At 40.3% G+C, this 19,208-nt stretch overlaps 1 protein-coding gene across 3 annotated transcripts in view; it reads left to right on the top strand.

The window, feature by feature from the left end:
* LOC306860696 (extracellular sulfatase Sulf-2-like) overlaps nt 1-19,208 on the top strand; it is a 178,221-nt gene that overhangs the window by 58,747 nt on the left and 100,266 nt on the right. For all 3 annotated transcript variants that reach the window (XM_079402523.1, XM_079402521.1, XM_079402520.1), the window contains exon 3: nt 10,983-11,043. The gene's annotated coding sequence lies outside the window, so the exon portion shown is untranslated. The remainder of the gene's footprint in view (nt 1-10,982; nt 11,044-19,208) is intronic.

The following is a 19,208-nucleotide window of genomic DNA, read 5'->3' as shown; positions in this document are numbered from 1 at the left end:
GTCGTCTTGAGGTTACACGGCTTGTTTTTGTAAGCAGGTGAAGCATACAGCACAAAAACACTCAGAGAGGTGTGCGTCTTTATCCATGAGGGATGGTGGGTGGTATGATATTCCTAATGTCATTAGTAGTTGTGCTCCTGAGGAACCAGAAATAATCCAGAGCAACGGTGCATGGCAACATCTAATCCACAGAAAACCGATTCCCTCAACCCTGAAAGTCCTTCTAATGCTGCTCTCTGCTCTTTGTATCACACACACACGCACACACACACACACACATACAGTTTCAGTAACCAGTAGAAACTGCTGTGCTTCCCTACTGTTACTTTTCTAAATGGATCCACTTGCTCCAGGCATGTGGAAGGTGTATTACTTTAATCGCGTGTCCGGAATTTATAATAAGTCTTTCATCCGCATCTGGCTCTTACTGAGGCATTGTTACCGTGTTTTGGCAATTTGAAACCCATTTTTCTATTCAGTGGGTTTACAGAGTATGAGAGAGGGAGGTTCAGACTTACTGGGTTTTTCTTTAGTGGCGCTGAGTAAAGAATAATTTTGTGTTTTTTTTCTGAACTGAAATCCATTTTTGGTTCTTCTTCATTTTTGGGTGGAGTTGTAATTGAGTTGGCAATGTATTTTCAGTCACATTGTAGGTTTGAGTTAACAGTATTTAACTAGTTCTTAGGGAACTACTGTACTAGTGAGCTGGGTCAGAAATGAACTTTTCCAAAAAAAAAAAACAGTATTTGCCCACTGTAATAATTAATTAATAATAATTTTTATTATTACCTCATAACAAATCACCTGTAATGTATTTTATGTGACCAATTACTTCAATCAATAAAAATACCAAATACTGTTACCAAATAAATGTTCCAACCAATGCCTCCACTCCTCTAGGGCCAGCTTGATTGCGAGGAGCTCTCTGTTGCCGATGTCGTAGTTGCGCTCCACCGGGCTGAGTTTCCGTGATAAGAAGGCACATGGATTGAGTTTTGTGGGGTTCCCCTGCTGCTGAGATAGAATTGCTCCAACCCCCGTAGTGGAAGCATCTACTTCAACGATGAAAGGTCTCTTGGGATCAGGATGCACGAGGATTGGAGCTTGGGTGAATGCTTCTTTCAGTCTTTCGAAGGCTTCGTTGGCTGCTGGAGACCAGGACAGAGACTTGGGCTTGCTACGGAGTAGGTTGGTGTGGGGACTGGTGAGAGTACTGTAGTTCTGGATGAATCGACGGGAGAAATTGGAAAATTCTAGGAATCGTTGGAGTTCTTTAATGGTTAATGGTACTGGCCAGGTCTTGATGGATTCCACCTTCCCCTCGTCCATCCGGATGCCACTACTGTCGATATGATATCCAAGGAATTGTACTGAGGGTTGGTGGAAAGAACATTTTTCTGCTTTGAGGAAGAGCTGATGTTGTCGCAGGCGTTGGAGGACCTCCGCAACATAGTAGCGATGTTCGGCCAAGCTCCGAGAGTAGATTAGGATGTCATCGATGTAAACCAGGACGAAACGGTGGAGGTACTCTCGGAGCACCTCATACATGAAATCCTGGAATACGGAGGGGGCGTTGACAAGGCCATATGGCATCACCAAGTACTTGAACTGGCCGGTAGGAGTCACGAAGGCCATCTTCCACTCGTCCCCCTCACGTATCCGGATGAGGTTGTACGCGCTGCGGAGGTCTAACTTAGTGAAGATGGTGGCACCATGAAGATGTTCCAGAGCTGCTGGGACAAGAGGAAGGGGATAACGGAATTTGACAGTGATTTTGTTTAGAGCCCGGTAGTCAATACAAGGCCGCAAGACTCTGTCCTTCTTGGCCACAAAAAAGAAACTGGAAGCAGCAGGGGACGTGGATGGGCAGATGTAGCCTTGTTTAAGAGCCTCTTCAATGTACTCCTCCATGGCCTTCTGTTCTGGGAGTGAAGTGGATAGATTTTCCCTTTGGGCACTGACTCACCCGGTAACAGCTCTATCGCGCAGTCCCATGGCCGGTGAGGTGGAAGTTGAGAGGCCCTTTTCGGGCAAAAGACGTCACTGAATTGGGTATAACAGGTGGGTATGTCAACGGACTGTTTCTCAAGAGGACTTTCGATGGTGGTGGAATTCAGAGATATGGACTGTTTGACTTGCGGTGACGGTTGAATCATGTGTGGAAAGTAGTCTTGTTACACCACTTCAGGACGTCTCCCGTGCACCAGGTATTTGGGGTTCATGTGCAAACCATGGTCGGCTGAGAATTATGTTGGTGGTGGCTTCCTCCAGAACCAGAAAATGTATGTCTTCTTCATGAAGGAGACCCACTCGTAGATGTACCGGACCGGTAACGAGTCGGACATCATGGCGGCTGAGAGGTTTTCCGGTTATGGATTGGATTTGGTAGACCTTGGAATTGATAGTTGTGTGGATCTTGAGTGGGCGGCAGAGGCTCCCTGAGATGAAATTCCCGGCGGACCCCGAGTCAAATAGGGCATGGACTGGAACAGACACGTTGGGTGCATTAAGCGTTACCACTATAGAGAGAGGCTTCATATTTTGAGGTAGGGGTTGAATTGCACTCACCAATAGTCGAGGAGGTCGAATGGGGCATGTAGAGATCACATGCCCGCCATTGACAACCACATATTGTCCATTAACATGGGTTCTGAGACTGGTTCTGGAGGATGGTTCGCTTCTGGGTGACGCTATGGAGGAATGCAACGGCTCAACATGGTTTGTTCATCAAAACATGATTGCATACGTGTGGAACATCGGATGGATAGTTGAATCAAATCTTCTAATCCACAGGTATCATCATAACGGGCCAGTTGTAGGCGTAATCTGGGTTCTAACCCTTGGCGATAGGTGGTGATTAAGGATCGCTCATTCCAACCGCTGGCTGCGGCAAGGGTTCTGAATCTTAGAGCATATTCGTGAGTGGGCAGGGACCCCTGGTGGAGATGGTACAGCTGGTCACTGATGGATGTATCACCAGATGGTCTTCCGAACACCTCTCTGAAATGAGTGACAAAGTTATTAAATGACTGGGTTACGTTACCCGATTGAGCCCAGATAGTTTCAACCCATTGTAGTGCCTTGCCGGATAGAAGTGAGATGATGAAAGCGATCTTGGATTTCTCTGTGGGATATAGATAGAGCTGCATCTCAGTGGCGAGTGAGCATTGTAGTAGAAAGCCGTTGCATTCCTCTGCCACACCAGAGAAGGGCGCTGGTCGGGCCATGGGACTGGTGATCACAGGTAGAGATGACGTGGTAGTGGTGGATATGGAAGTGTTCGGCGGTGTTGGTGGAGGTGCGGGACTGAGGACTCGTTGAAGATTATCCACAAGTTCCTGGAAGGGGTCCGGTTGGCTCATGCTGAATCACTGTGTTTTGGTCTGATCTTCTGTTACAGAAGCAGACTAGACACAGAGGGTTATCAAACCAATGCAATGTATTTATTGATTCAGCAGATGGTAAGCAACAGATGAAGGTGATTAGTAGTATCGGGACTTGAATAGATGTGGAAAGGATATACAAAATAATATCTTGTCTTGCCAGGAACTCATGGATGACTTGAAGCAGCACACACCCCAGGATGACGGTGGAGATGAGGACTGGAGACTGACTGAGGGAGACACATGATGGAGACACAGGAACCAACGAAGTAGAGGAATGGGAGGTAAGTAGTCTTCAAGGTAAGTAGCAGGTAAGTAATAGCGAAGAGCTGAGAGAGTCCACTTCGTGTAAGCGAGATCGGACAATGACTGGAGTAGGGTGTGTGCTTAAATATTGCTGTGCTGATGAGTGCTGATTACGTGCAGGTGCCTTGAATTAGTATTCAGGTGACTGTGATCGTTGTGATGGATTGGTGGTGGAGCCTGGCTGATCTGTGACACATGCCACAGATGCTGTCAATAGAGCTTAAGTTGTATTGAACCCAGAGTGTTCCTTCAAGGGGATGTGCTGTTCTCGCACCACTGAGTGGCACTGATCCTGCCAACAGGACCATCAAATGCTCTGTTATCCCAGCAGGCAAAAAGAGATTGCCTGCTTCGATTGACAGCTTCTCTCCAGTATTTTTTCTTTTTCTTTTTGCACCTTTGCTTTACATTTTTTCTTTTGCTGTTTTGTTTGGTTGTGGTGTTCTTTTGTTTTTGATTTTTTTTGTAGTTTAAAATCCCTGGTCACCATTCACTTTCACTGTATGGAAAAGAGCAGCATGAACATGAGGGCTACACCGATATATTACATTACATTACATTTAGTCATTTGGCATATGCTTCTATTCAAAGCAATTTACAAATTAAGCATTCAAATAACAAAACAGCAATGATATCTAAGTGCTCAGCCAAGTCCTGGTTAGTCTAACGCAGTACACAAAGCAAGTTTTTTTTCTTTCATTTAATAATAATAAAAAAAGAAAACAAGTAGAATAGAAAAAGAATAGAGAATGCTAGTGATAGAGGGTCCTTTTTTAAATAAATAAAAAGAAAACAAGTCAAAAGAATAGAAAATGAATAGTGTTATGGGGTCATTCTTTTATAATAAATAAAAAGAAAACAAGTAGATAGAATAGAAAAAGAATAGAGAATGCTTGTGCTAGATGGTCACTTTTTTAAAACTGCTGAAAATTACAGATAAGAATCAACTGATAATAATTTTCATGTCATGGCTGATAACGGATTAATGGCTTATTAAAATCCACAATTACTTATCTAAACATCGTTAATATCAGTCAGTGACCAATATAGAATCAATATATTGTTCATTCCCTTGTGAACATTCTGATAAACGTTTAAGTTCCACAGAAGAAAGGAAGTCAAATAGGTTTGGAATGACATGAGGGTGAGTAAATGATAACAGAATTTTCATCATCTGTCTCAATTTTTTGTTTTTAGTCAAAAACGGCTCACTGAAGACTGCCGTTCTCTCTTTTTTTAAAACTACAGTATGAACTATTTTGGATGTGGGTGTCAGCACACAAATGAAGGTGTGGAATCATTCTCATTTAGTTTAGAGGAAGTATAGAGAATTAAAGGCAGACAGAGAGGCAAAGACAAAATAAGATATAGTACATTGTCGCTTGCTAACACGGGTGTTATCATGGAGTCTGTTTCACACATCGTGTTTATTCTTGCTTTCAAGACTGAGCTGCTCTCACCTCGTGCATCATTCATGTAGCCGGACGCTGTTAGACAGGAAACGTGCCAGTAAATGTGATTCAATGAGTTCATGTGATTCAGTGAGTTTGCCACAGGCACATTTCTGTATGGCGAGATTCCTCATGGGTGCCACTTTCCTTTCAGGTATACGAGGCCATTTTGGTGTTAATGGACAGGAAAGTGGACACTGGTCCAAGTTCGGTATTTCAGAGCTGTTTGAGTAATATTTCACAGATCTTATTTGCCGCATAAGTGGATAAAAAGTGATGTTCGAGCTGTAGGGTTGATTTGCCCTCTACAAATCAAATCACCCTGTAAGACACATTGGACGCATAAAGATGTTTGAATGGCTGTCTGGGGATTGTTTTATAAAATATAGCAGTAATGCAAGCCACAATAGGATGGCTGAAAATTGATGTGTGTGCGTGCGTGAGATATTTTATTCTCATTAGTCTATTGGGTAGCAGATGGTCTTACATTTGTCTCTTACTTGCAAATCAGCACAGATGTTCAACACACAAGTAGCTCCAACAATAAAATTCAGAAATACATTGGCTACATCACAATTTCAGATATTCAGCACCGGTATAATGTGTGTCATGTGAATAAATGTGGACATGTGAATAAATTATGTTTTGTATAATTTGTGGTGTAATGAGAAGGCGAACAATACCTCAAATCATGCGACTGGATGAGTAAATGTGCTTTTACTTTTCTAAATGATTGGGCTCATGGATTTTTGTCAGACAGACAATAAAACAGCTAAAATAATCTCACAGATTTATATGTCTATTAATATTTAGGGCTCACAATATCGTAGTGACTTGGTCTTCACGGTTGCCAGGTCTACGATATAAAACCATCCCGATTGCTATTTCAAATCAGCTGTATCAGTTGAGAGAAATAGCTTTAACCCATAACCCATGGACTAAAAAAGAATCATGGCAACAGTGTCAAATCAGCCCAATACTGTGAGAAAACTGGACTTGGCAACACTGTTGGGCTTGGTCTGTTCTGAACTGGACCAGTAAACAACTGCTCAGAGCACCCTAGCAACTGCCTAGCAACATGCTAAAAACCACTCAACACATTAGCAAATGCATAGCAACGCCCTGGCAACCATTCACAGAAACTTGGCATCAAGTTTGTGATTTATATATATTTATATGCACACACACACACACACACACACATATATATATATATATATGTATGTATATATATATATATATATATATATATGTATATATATATATATATATATATATATATGTATATATATATATATATATATATATATATATATATATATATATATATGTATATATATATATATATATATATATATATATATATATGTATGGTAACATTTAGATTAGGGAACACTTATTCACTATTAACTACGACTTTTCCCTCAATAAATTCCTAATTTATTGCTTATTAATAGTTAGTAAGGTAGTTGTTAAGTTTAGGTATTGGGTAGGATGTATTAGGGATGTAGAATAAGGTCATGTAGAATAAGGCATTACAAATTGAGCATCAGAATGAACAAATTTGTTAAGAGAGAAAACGAAATGTAGAAAATACCAGTGAAGGAACGCATTCAAACAAGAATAGTTGCAGCATCAGCAGTGGGAGAGTGCTGGACTTTCGGCATCAACTTTCGTTTTGCCCCGCCACTCACCTGAAGATGTTCAGGTAAAAAGAAACACCCATAGTCTACTAAGCAGCAATCATCCTTAATTACAGAAATGTGGCAAAACATCTCTGGAGAGAACCTCAGATTATTAAATTCGAAAATGCTTACCATATTTGGATCAACATAGGCTACATTTGTGAACGCACACTTTCTGCGATGTTGCGTGTCAAATCACGCTTCCGTGCGCGTCTTACAGACTGCAACTTACAATCGCAACTTCATTGTGCTGTTACTCCTTTCGAGCAGAATTTCACAAAATTTGTCAGCTCCCGACAACATCAGGTGTTTTATTAAACGTGCGTGCGGACCGTGAGATATATATGGGGAGGGAATTTAAATTCAGGATTCACAATATTGTAATGTACAGTATGAAATAATTATTTATTAGATCTGCTAAAAATTACATTTAATTATAATAATAAATATATAAATAATTAAATAAATAATAATAAATAAAATAAAAAATTATAAAATAATTAAATGAATATTGTTTTATTATTGATAAAGCTTAACTTAATTTTTACAATTAATTTCAAAGAAGCAGCGAGTGACACGTTGACATGTTAACTTTAAACATGAAATTTTTAAATAGGAAGACTGAAATAATATTTTCTTGTAATACATACTCCAGTAATCTGTGTTTTATTCAAAACAACTTTGAAAAACCCTTTCAAATGTAGTACAGGTAATTTTTTAATTTTACCTTATTTTGAAACATCTTTTTTTTTCTTTTTTTTTTTTTGTTTGTTTGTTTGTTTGATTTTTATTTATTTATTTGTTTTTTTCTTTACCAAGCCCCACACATCACAAACAAGATATTGTGGCCACAACTTATCAATTCCCTAGTTTTAGTTAAATTGTGAATTTGGACTTAAAGCTGCAGTCTGTAACTTTTTTTGGTTAAAAATGATCCGAAATCAATATTTGAGCAGGTGTTCAAATATGCCAGTGTTCAAAACTATCGCCTTACTTCAGGTCGATTCACAATGGTTAGCTTATAATAATGTTTTCTCATTTGAGTGGTACGGGTAGGTTTTCGCGGGAAATTCCAGCATGCTGCTGTGTCATTACACCACGTCTGTAAACATAAAGAACTTGTCCTGGCTAATAGGCTATCGCACGTGAGGATCCTGCAGGTGGCGGATCGTTTAGCCTTTTCTCACAGCAGCTAGAATAATTAAATGTATCATTTTGATGGTGGATTGTGATCCAGACAGGATTATGTGTTTATGAAACACATGTAAATGAAATTAAATTATATTCCTATATTAAATTATAGCCTATGATTACACAAGATTTGTATTTTAAAGAAAACCAGATCGAAGGGAGCATAGTTTGCGTTTTGGGTTAAAAGAATTTCTTAATATGAAATTCGAATGGTTTGACAATTAGATATTAGACTGAGCAGAAATTGAAATCTACATGCTAATACACACTATACTCATAGTCACGCAATGCTGAAGTTAACATTAATAATTTGAGAATAAAGTATAGCAATAATAATAATTTGCACGGTTAGATGTGATATGAGCTAACCGATCGTTAGATTTAATCACCATTGGTAGCACGATTTATTGTAATGCTTTTTTCCTCAGTTGGTCAGAACAAATGTGGCAGACTTGTTACTTACTTGTTCAGATGACAATAGATGGTGACAATTCTTATTTGAGTCATATATTCCAAGACGTAGGCTAGAATCTGTGATTGCGAAATACAGTAAATATCCACGCCAGTGCGGTGACTGACACTCATACTCTTCAAAACATTAGATTAATCCGCGCTGGAGCCGTGCCGACTCACAACCCCACGCAAGGAAGATAATTCCGCAAAAAGCTGCAATTCCAGGTTTTCAAACAGAGATGGCGACAAAGAGGCAAAACTTACGGACTGCAGCTTTAAAGAAACATATTCACAACATATTTAACCTGGATTACAGTGAACGTTAAATGGTTTATACAATATTAACAAATACTGATACAATACTAATAAATGGAAATATCTAGCTGATATGGATATGTTATACTGATATGTTGTGTATCCGTAATGTTATTTGATGTCTCTGTGGCATGATCTATGGGTGGGCGCAGCACAGTGTATATGGAAACTGAATTCTCACCTGCTGTATATTATTTATGGAGAACTTATTATAGGTCTACAATATATTCTGTTTTCTGTGAGAGAGTGGAGAGAAAAAAATAGAAGGAGAGAGTAGGAAGAGAAGTGGAAGTGACAAAGAAAGCCTCTGCCACCTCATCATATGCAGAGTTCACTAAGACCCACTTCTGCATCTGCACATAAAGATGTTTCCTCTCTCCCTGTTCTGTCATCATTAAAACTCCATCCTACAGAAGGACTGGAGAGGTGATGATTTGTGCGTGTGGCTTCACAGCTTCCTCTGCATGTGTGGATTCACTAGCCACTGCGACATCACTTCCTAGTTTGCGTACGCACACTTGTCTTTGTGTGACTTTGCCTGCCTCTATCTGAGCGTGTGTGTGTCCTTGCCTTTCCTCCGCGTGTCCTGTTTGATTTATCCTCAGTGGAGGGGCTTTGATGACTCCCTTCTGATCTATTTGGTTGAAAAATAATAGAAATTTAACCATTGCTCTCTATACTTGAGTAAAAGAGAGGGGAAAATGAGACATGGGGGGACGGCGCACATGAACACACACACACCGCTCAGGGCCGGGCATGTGTGCTTTACTGCTGTTATTGAAACTCATTTACTAATGTATGTTTCATCCTTTATGCATCGGTGGAATGTGTTTTTTTATATCTGCAGCCCAGAGTCTTGTGTATAGAAATTTAGGCTGGATAAAGAAAGTGGTAATTAGTCTGACGACCTTCTCTAAATTTCCAAGAATTAGTTATTGTCAATAATGGTGGTCCTACCTCACATTGTACCCAAGAAATATTAACCAAAGATTCACAGATAGAGCCCTCATGTCCTCCTACAATGAAAAGAAATTTGGTGTAGAAACAGATTTCACTCAGAAATTGCTAGCAAGTTCATGCAAGTAACATGTTGAATTAAACATAATTTTTTTAAATACAAAGACTGAAATAGTATTTTCTTCTAATGCATACTCCAGTAATCTTTGTTTATTCACAACTTCTAAAAAATCCTTTTACAATGTAATGCAGGACATGTTTTAGTTTTGCATAATTTTAAAACACCTTTATATTTTATTTTACTTTACATTACTTTTTTATTTTACTTTATTTGATTTGATTTAAATCACCATTTTTGTTTTATTTTATTTAAACCACCATTTATGTTTTATTTTATTTTAATTAATTTATTTATTTGTATCGTTTATTTATTTTTTACCAAGCCCTACACATGACATGGAAACAAGATACTGTGACCACAAATTATTAATTCCCTAGTTATAGTTCAGTTGTGACTGTGAAAGAAACAAAGTCGGGAATTCATAAATTGTGGGAATTAATTCCTAATTTGTGGCTACAATTTAACTAAAACAAGGGAATGAATTTATAAAACGTGGCCACAAAATGATAAATTGTAGAATTGTGGCCACGTTATCTATTTTTCTTCCATGTGATGTGAACTTGTACTTAAGGGAACATATTCACAACATATTTGTATTGTAGTAAATGGTATTCTAAATTTGAAAATAAAAATCATAAAATATTGTTGGTCAATGCTTAGTATTGTAAGATCCAACTGTAACTGAATCAGTTCTAAGAGAAGCTTTGTTTGGCAGTTAGGCTGTAAAGTAAGTGAGATGTTGAAACCAATATTTGGCTTCATTTTAAGGTCTAATTCTCGCTATTAACTATGACTTTTGCATCAATTAATTCCTAACTTGCTGCTTAGTAATAGCTAGTAAGGTAATTTTAAGTTTAGGTGTTGGGTAGGATTAGAGATGTAGAATATGGTCATGCAGAATATGTGATTTATAAGTACTAATAAACAAACAATATGTTATTAATATGCTTGCTAATAAGCAACTAGTTAATTAGTGAGAACTGGTCCCTATACTAAAGTGTTATCGACTTTAGTTTTTATTCTTCACTTGGCAAAAATATTCTTTCGAAACATGCTCAGTAGCCAATTCTGGTTGCACATGCAGATACTGACTCAATTTATTGTTTTTGTTTCTCCACAGTGTATGTGGTTTGTGCATCTCCACTGGTTGTCTGGACAAGCAATCATCTCCTCTTTGTCAGGTAAGCGATCGAACGCTCTCCTCCAGTGAGTTGTGGTCTCTCCAACTCTGCGCGGTCGAGTGTAACTCTTTCATCCTCCTAAACACTGTCTATCAAACTCCTGCAAAGTTTCCAAACAGGAACCATCAGACACTCATACACTTCGAGTATTTCTAACCACACAGATACTCTGCTGTCTGGTACAGTCTCTAATGACTTGTATGGCAGCTGTGGGGGATCTGAGGTCTGCTTTTCTTGCTCATCGATGACCCTTGTTGTGTCTTTATGCTGTTGCCTGGATACTGGGGCCGTAGAGGTGGCCTTGACCAAGAGGGAAATGAAATGGCCAGTGCTAATGGCTATCAGGAGACAAGCTTCAAAGCCTCCAGAGCCCAATCTGACGAGTGTAAACAACTTTCTCATAAACATGAAAAACATCTCCTCCCCACAAAACTTTCCTCTACTTCTAAGTGACTGAACTAGGCACAAAAAAGCTTTAAATCTGAGTCTATTGCAGAATCCAGACCATGATAATTGTGGCTTTGAACAGGAGCGGTTGTATTTTTTTAAAAGGACTAGGTGTATTTATGTACTCCACTCCTCTATTGTGCATAAACTGCAGTTTTAAGAGTTTGTACCTCTTGTCAACAATTAATTTTGTATTAGTTGGTGCATTTTTCATGCTGTACATCCCTCCCCTCCATATGGTGCACCATCCCACTTAATGCTGCCTGCTAAACATGGTGGGGGTGGATTAACAGCACCGTGCATTAGACTATTTAGGTCAAGTTAATCAAGTCAATAAATTAACAAATTAAATGCAATCAAATGCTCCAGGTACTTATTTATTGTGTAGTGTGATGATGCTTTCCTTGTAATTCTCTAGCTAAAGCAACCATTCCCACATATGAAAATATATGTAGGATACACCGTATATTAATAAACTGATATTGATACACACACATATACAGTATGTATGTGTGTAATAATCAGTGTTGGGGTAACACATTACAAGTAACAGGTTATATAATCAGATTACTTTTTTTTACTACTAAAGTAATGCATTACTTTTAAATTTACAGCAAAGTTACTTTTTCAAATAAGTAACGCAAGTTACTTTGTTTTTCCATTTATTCACTGACACCTCTCCTGTCTCCATGTTGAGAGAAATTGGGAGTGAGTTGCAGACGCACTTCCTTTAGCCTGAGGTTTATTAATTTGACTTTTGGTGTAAAAGAGCCTTTACAGTTGCAAGCCCATTAGCAAGCCCAGCCCAGGTGACAAAAAGTTACGCAAAAGTAGTGTAATTCCATAAAAAGTAACTAAGTAATGCAATTAGTTACTTTTTTATGGAGTAACACAATATTGTAATGCATTACTTTTAAAAGTAACTTTTCCCAACACTGGTGATAATAATACTGTATATTCGCACACACACGTAGAACTGTAGAACTATTATTATTTATTATTATTGTTTTACAGTCGTCTCCACATTGATGTTTTATGGCTTGTAGTCCATGTTTGAGACTAAAATCTGCTAGTATGCTGCTAAAAGCTGAGACTAGTTAAGCTTAAGCAGATATACAAACAAACAAATTTACAGACCATCTTTCTGTTCTGGAATAATGGAAGAGAAATATGAGAATGGTGACTCATCCTGCACTACATACATTTTTGTCCAGTCAGAGTTCTTCCAGAATGAGAATGCTCCGTCCTATAATATAAGTAGAAAAACATGATCCATGGGTGGAATTTAACTTATTGTAATAAGGAATATAAAGCTTCTTGTCTGTTTCTTTTTAATGGATTAGCCCTTTAGTATGTGCTGCCCAAACATCCTGCTTTTAAGTACAAAAGTATTTGTTGCTCTAGTGCAGAGAATCCAGTGATGGCAATGAAAAGTGATTAAGATACTTTCATTCATTACTAGTGTGTAATTTCTCACTTTCTCTCCTGTTGCTGTATATATCTGTCCTACTCAATTTGTTTCACACATATACACGCATATCTAAGTCAAATAACTGAGAAACATAAACTCTCACCAAAGTTGCCCTCAGAGTGAATCAGTGTGAATATAAAGGTGAGAAAGACGATATTTATTTTAAAACCACATTTATAAGCATTGTGTAGGTTTGTGATCTGGTGGTCTTGTAAAGTAGGATGTTGGAGGTGGTCTGTAAAACATTTTGGCTGCATATCACACACTGCGTTTGACAGAAAATGCAGTGTAAACTGATCATTTATAACAGTCCTTAGATAACTATTGTATAATTTTTGGTCATTATTAATGGAAATACTCTTTATTTTATTTTTAAGCTTTGTTTTCTACAGCCAGACGCTGTCAGTTTGATATCACAATGCAAGCCTGCTTATCTGAACTACATGGAAAACAACATCAACATCTTCCCTCGAAGATCAACACAGTGTCAGTCCTGTGTCTTGTTTCCCCCTCCTCCCGTGTCTCTATTTTGCCTTCCTGTTCCTGTCATTATTAGTTAATTAGTCCCGAGCCCCGTTTGATTAGTCCACACCTGTTCCTTGTTGATCTCCTAGTGTTTATAAGCCCTGTGTTTCCCTGCCCCTGTGTCCGGTATTGAACGTCAGATGTGTTCGTCTCTCCCCAAGCTCCTCGTCCTGTGTGTGTTCAATAAAAGGCTTTATTGAACCTCCTTGTCTCCGCGCCCCTTGTCTCCCGAGAGGGAACGTGACAGAATACCAGACCTAAAACAGAAGTAAGCGGCGCTTCTCTTCCCCCGTTTTGCTTTCCGTTTTTTTAGTTAGTTTTTGTTTGATCCCGCTTTTTCCTCCCTCCACGGCGATGGAGTTCGCCGCCCGCCTCCGCGCCCTTATCCAGCGTAATCTCCCCTTCGTGGAGTACACCTGGGAGTTCTGCCGGCTCGCCGCGGTGACGGAGCTCCATGACGCGCCGATTCTCCACCTGTTCCGGCTCGGGGCCTGTTACAACTACCCCATGGACCTCCCAGACACCACTGGATTGACCTGGAGGGAAGGGATATACCGGTGTCCGCTCGCGCTTCCAGAGCTCCCCCGCGAACCCTCGCTTCCAGAGCGCCCCCTCGAATTCGCGCTTCAAGAGCGCCCTCCTGTGCCTGCTCCTCGCAGGTGGACTCCTGCGTCTCCGCTGGTCCCGCCCAGCTCTCTTGCGTCTCCGCTGGTGCCGTCCAACTCAGCTCCTCCAGAGCGGCCCCAAGTGTCCGCGCTTCCCGAGCGCCCCCAAGTGTTCGCGCTTCCCGAGCGCCCTCCCGTGCCGGCTCCACGCACCTGCCCTCCCGTGCCGGCCCCTCGCACATGCCCTCCTGCGTCTCCGCTGGTTCCGTCCAGCTCCGCGCTGCCAGAGTGCCTGACAGAGTCCGCGCTGCCAGAGCGCCCGACAGAGTCCGCGCTGCAAGGGAGCTTCCCCAAGAAAAAATTTTTTTGGGGGGGGGGTAAGAGGGTCACAGCCTGTGTGGCCAGGCCAAGGGCCAAGGCCACAGAACCCCTCGGGCGGTCCGAGAAAATAGGGCCGTGGCCTCCCGAGTCCCCTGACCCGCCATGGTCTCCCGAGTCCCCTGACCCGCCATGGCCTCCCGAGTCCCCTGACCCGCCCTGGCCTCCCGAGTCCCCTGACCCGCCATGGCCTCCCGAGTCCCCTGACCCGCCATGGCCTCCCGAGTCCCCTGACCCGCCATGGCCTCCCATGTCTCCCGTCCCGCCATGGCTCCGGAAGCTGCCCCGGCCAGTAGCCCTGATCCCTGGAGGCCTCCAGAGCGCCCACCCCCCCTCCCCGTTGGATGGTATATGGCGTGAGGACACGCCTTCCGGAGGGGGGCGTTATGTCAGTCCTGTGTCTTGTTTCCCCCTCCTATCGTGTCTCTATTTTGCCTTCCTGTTCCTGTCATTATTAGTTAATTAGTCCCGAGCCCCGTTTGATTAGTCCACACCTGTTCCTTGTTGATTTCCTAGTGTTTATAAGCCCTGTGTTTCCCTGCCCCTGTGTCCGGTATTGAACGTCAGATTTGTTCGTCTCTCCCCAAGCTCCTCGTCCTGTGTGTGTTCAATAAAAAGCTTTATTGAATCTCCTTGTCTCCGCGCCCCTTGTCTCCCGAGAGGGAACGTGACACACAGATGTGGGCTTGTGTACATAACAGCCTAAACCATAATTACAATAATTACATGTATGAGGCACAGTTACGTTTCAATTGTACAACAAGCAATGTAAATGGACAGGAAAAAACAGGCTATTTGTTTTAATTCCCTCTTTTGTTGGTATTTCTTAAACGGATGGCCAAACAAACCTTAGCCTCTAGTATTAGACCAAAGCCATTATTCAGCCATTAGTCTATATGAGATAACCTCTGCTCTATGTTTCTCCTCAATGCAAATCTTTGCTAAAAAAAGGAGGGATCTTTTCAACAAGACACCCAATCGGATTGGTTTGAGGGAAGCCATTCAAAATGGCAGTTTTCCCAAAAGGCAAACCATCTGTTCATTCAGATTTTAGTGTAATCATCATATCTTTTTCTTATTCTGAAGCATAGAGCGTAGTTAAAGAGGAAGGAAGAGAGTCTTTAACAAATAATAAAAAAAAACAGCGGTTTGCTCAAAACCGGCCTCCCCTTTTGCCTTTTTAAACATCAGACCATCTGTTAATATTGATTCTTTATTAAAACAATACAGCCCCTTCAGTTAATTGAGTGTGAATAATCTGAATAATCCAATGTGGAGGGTTTTTTGTGGTTTAATTCATGAAACTACACGGCACACTGCACTCACATACGGTAATCCCCATCGGATCTCTGTGGCGGTTATATAAATTTCATAATCTCTTTCATAGTTTATGAAAGCCAGCGGGAGGTCATGGGCCGTCCTGAAACACAGGTCATGAAAATTCTAAAGACAGGAGGTGTTACAAAGAAGAGAAAACAGTCATCTGCAAATTAATTCAGTGCTTTGGTGTTGCATTGATCTGGTTTTTTAATCAATTATTCTGAAATCTCCTTCCTCTGATTCCTTTTCACTTTCAAACACATTTCATAGTGTAATGGAGGTTTTGTTGTGCATTTTGAGTGTATTTGGATTGTCGACAAGTATTTTTCGTCCAAATAAGTGGCGAATTAAATAAACGGAGGTGGAAGAAAGGCAAAAAAAAGGGGGGAAATGGTAGGAAGTCACTAGAATGACAGGAAGAACTTAGACTGTGTGGCACACCCTGGTAAAGACATCCATCAAAAGATTTAACACTGTGCTGTTGTTATTCCTGCCATTGTTTCCTTGCATATAATGTATCAAAAGTCATGTTTGGATCTGTAATAGAAGTGACCTTCCCTCAAAACCACAGGGATATGGAAACAATAGCCTGAAAATATGTTTAGTGGGGAAAAACCTTCATCCAGGTGAAGTTCTATATAAAGTTGCTTGTTCCCTGACCTCTGACCCCATTTCCATCTCAGAGTAAAAAAGAAAAAAATAACTTTTTTCTGGTAATAGTGAGTTTTGTGACTTAAGGTGCAGCCGCATGCAATCACAGTGTGACTTTGTATCTCACTATTGAGGCTTTAAATCTAATAATATGACTTTATCATATCTCACATTTCCACTATATTTCCCAATTGTGATGTAATATAAAACAGTTTTTAAAAATTTGTGTGTGGAAATTGTGTGAATTTGTATTTAAATGACAGGATTTTGCAGGCAAACATTTGCTGAAAAATAGTACTGTACATTTAATATCTCACAATTGCAACTCTCTCAATTACATCTATCTTGCAGTTGTGTTTTATGTTTCATACAACATATTATCTCGCAGTTTGAGTATTTATGTCTGTTATGTTATATATATAAGATCACCGCCCCTTACTACGATCTTTGGACCACAAAATGGAATTCCATCTATGGCTGCGGCACGTATGCAAAGGTGGGCATTACTTTTGTCTGCGCACAATTACACCATCGAGTACAAAAGAGCTGAACATCACACAAATGCTGGTGGTCTTTCCCGTCTGCCATTACAAGTAGAACACCAAGAGAAAAGGGATGCTGTAGAGCTGTTCTATCTTGGACAGGTGGAGAATCTCCCTGTCAGTGCCACTGATATTCGACATGAGACTATGAGCGACTCTACCTTCTCTACAGTTGTCAAAATGGTTCTGAAAGGGACTCAAGCTGTCAGCCTGGCTAATAATGATGGACTCTCACCTTTCATCTCCAAGCACAATGAACTGTCTGTCCAACACGGGTGCTTAATGCGGGGTATGAGAGTCGTTGTTCCCCACAAGCTGCGGAAAAGAGTGCTGGAGGAGCTGCACACCGGCCACCCAGGAATTGTCCGAATGAAAGCCATTGCTCGCAGTTATGTGTCTTGATGCTGACATTGAAATGCAAGTGAAAATGTGTCAGTCACGTCAACAAATACAGAAAATGCCATCCCAAGCAACCCTCCACCCATGGGAGTGGCCAAGTAAACCATGGGAATGCATACATGTAGATTTTGCTGGGCCGTGTGAGGGTCACATGTACCTAGTCGTGGTTGATGCTGAAGGGGCCTGAGGTGCAGTTAATGACATCAACGACAGCAGAAAGAACTATTGAAGTTTTGAGGAACCTCTTCAGTCATTATGGTTTGCCTGAAGTCCTTGTGAGTGACAATGGACCACAGTTTGTCTCTCAGGAGTTTGCAAATTTCCTGAAGGCCAACCATGTGAAACATATCCGTTCCACTCCGTACCATCCAGCAATTAATGGGCAGGCTGAGAGGTTTGTTCTGTCGCTAAAACAAGCACTGAATGTCTCTAAGGGCTCTTCTACTCTTCAGAAAAGGCTGGAATAAGGTGGACAGTATAGATATACATGAAGTACACTTAAGTACAATCTTGATACACTTTATTTTAAGTAGCTTATGCCTGTGTAATATTCTGTAATTTTATTGTAATTAGAAAGGTATTACATGTATTTAAGCTGTGTACTGGTGGGTTAAATCAAACTAAGGTGCAGTTGGATAAGGTGTACAGTATAGATACACTTGAAGTACACTTAAGTACAGTCTTGATACACTTTATTTTAAGTAGCTTATGCCTGTGTACTTACATTTCTAATTATGTTGTATAATGTCTGCAACACATGTAACAATCTTTTGGTTACACAAGTTGCTGTGTAACAGACTCGGCCTGTTACGTACGTGTAACAGTAGCTGCCTATTACATCTATATAATAACAAACTGTAAGTACAGGCTGTTTCATAACTTAGTTACATGGTAAGTACATTTTATTGCATGTAAGTACAATGGCTACTACTCAGTACTTAACTAGGTAATTACTCTGTATTATGGACACCTTAAAATAAAGTGTTACCTCATGCTATAACTAGTAAAGTAATCTTAACTCTTTGGTGTGAATTAGATTAGTTTTATTAGAGATTTACAGAAGATCTTTATACTAAATGTCTCTGTTCAAAAGTGTTTTTGTCTGACCTTTACCTGTTGACAGATTGAACAGCCTGTTTCCAATCTTTCGATTCCTCCAATCCTCCACCATCCCTGCTGATAAAATATAGACAGAGAGCGAGAGAGAGAGTCATTGATTTTGTCACCTAACTCATTCTCAATGATTTGTCAGTGGGAGACACTAAGCTTTGTCAATAAAAGGCCACACATTGTTCCAGAAATGCCACAGTAGCGACATTCTAGATGATTACCGTCAATCAGTCCATGCCGAAATTCATTATGGATCAGCCACGTGAGGTTTATTCCTTCTCACGTGTCTTCAGTGTTTGGCAGTTATTAGTTTATCTACATTTCTCAATAGTGGGGTGGGAGTGTTGCTGTTCTTGAAACTATGGAACCGTTTTTCTGAATCAGTGGTAGTGTTATCAAACACAGTATTATATTTTCTTTGACAATATTTTAGCAATGAAGTAAGTGTCTGTTGGCAGTTCAGAATCAGAGTTAATGATTTTTGAGTCATTTGAATCAGTTCTTTTAAATGAATGAGGAAAGTATCTGAATTAATTTACTGAACTAGAGAGGTTTCTAAAGAGGTAAAACAGTACCACAGTGGTTCTCAATAGTTTCTCAGTAGATCATAATTAGTTTATCGTACAAAACTGAATTCTGAATTTGTGGCTTTGGGCAAATTAATCACTACACAACGCGTTTGCAAGTGGTACAAACCATGACACACTGAAAGTGTAT

The sequence above is a fragment of the Barbus barbus genome (assembly GCF_936440315.1).
Source record: "Barbus barbus genome assembly, chromosome: 41".
Lineage (NCBI taxonomy): Eukaryota > Metazoa > Chordata > Actinopteri > Cypriniformes > Cyprinidae > Barbus > Barbus barbus.
The sequence above is the reverse complement of the archived record's forward strand: the minus strand, read 5'-3'. Positions and strand labels throughout refer to the sequence as shown.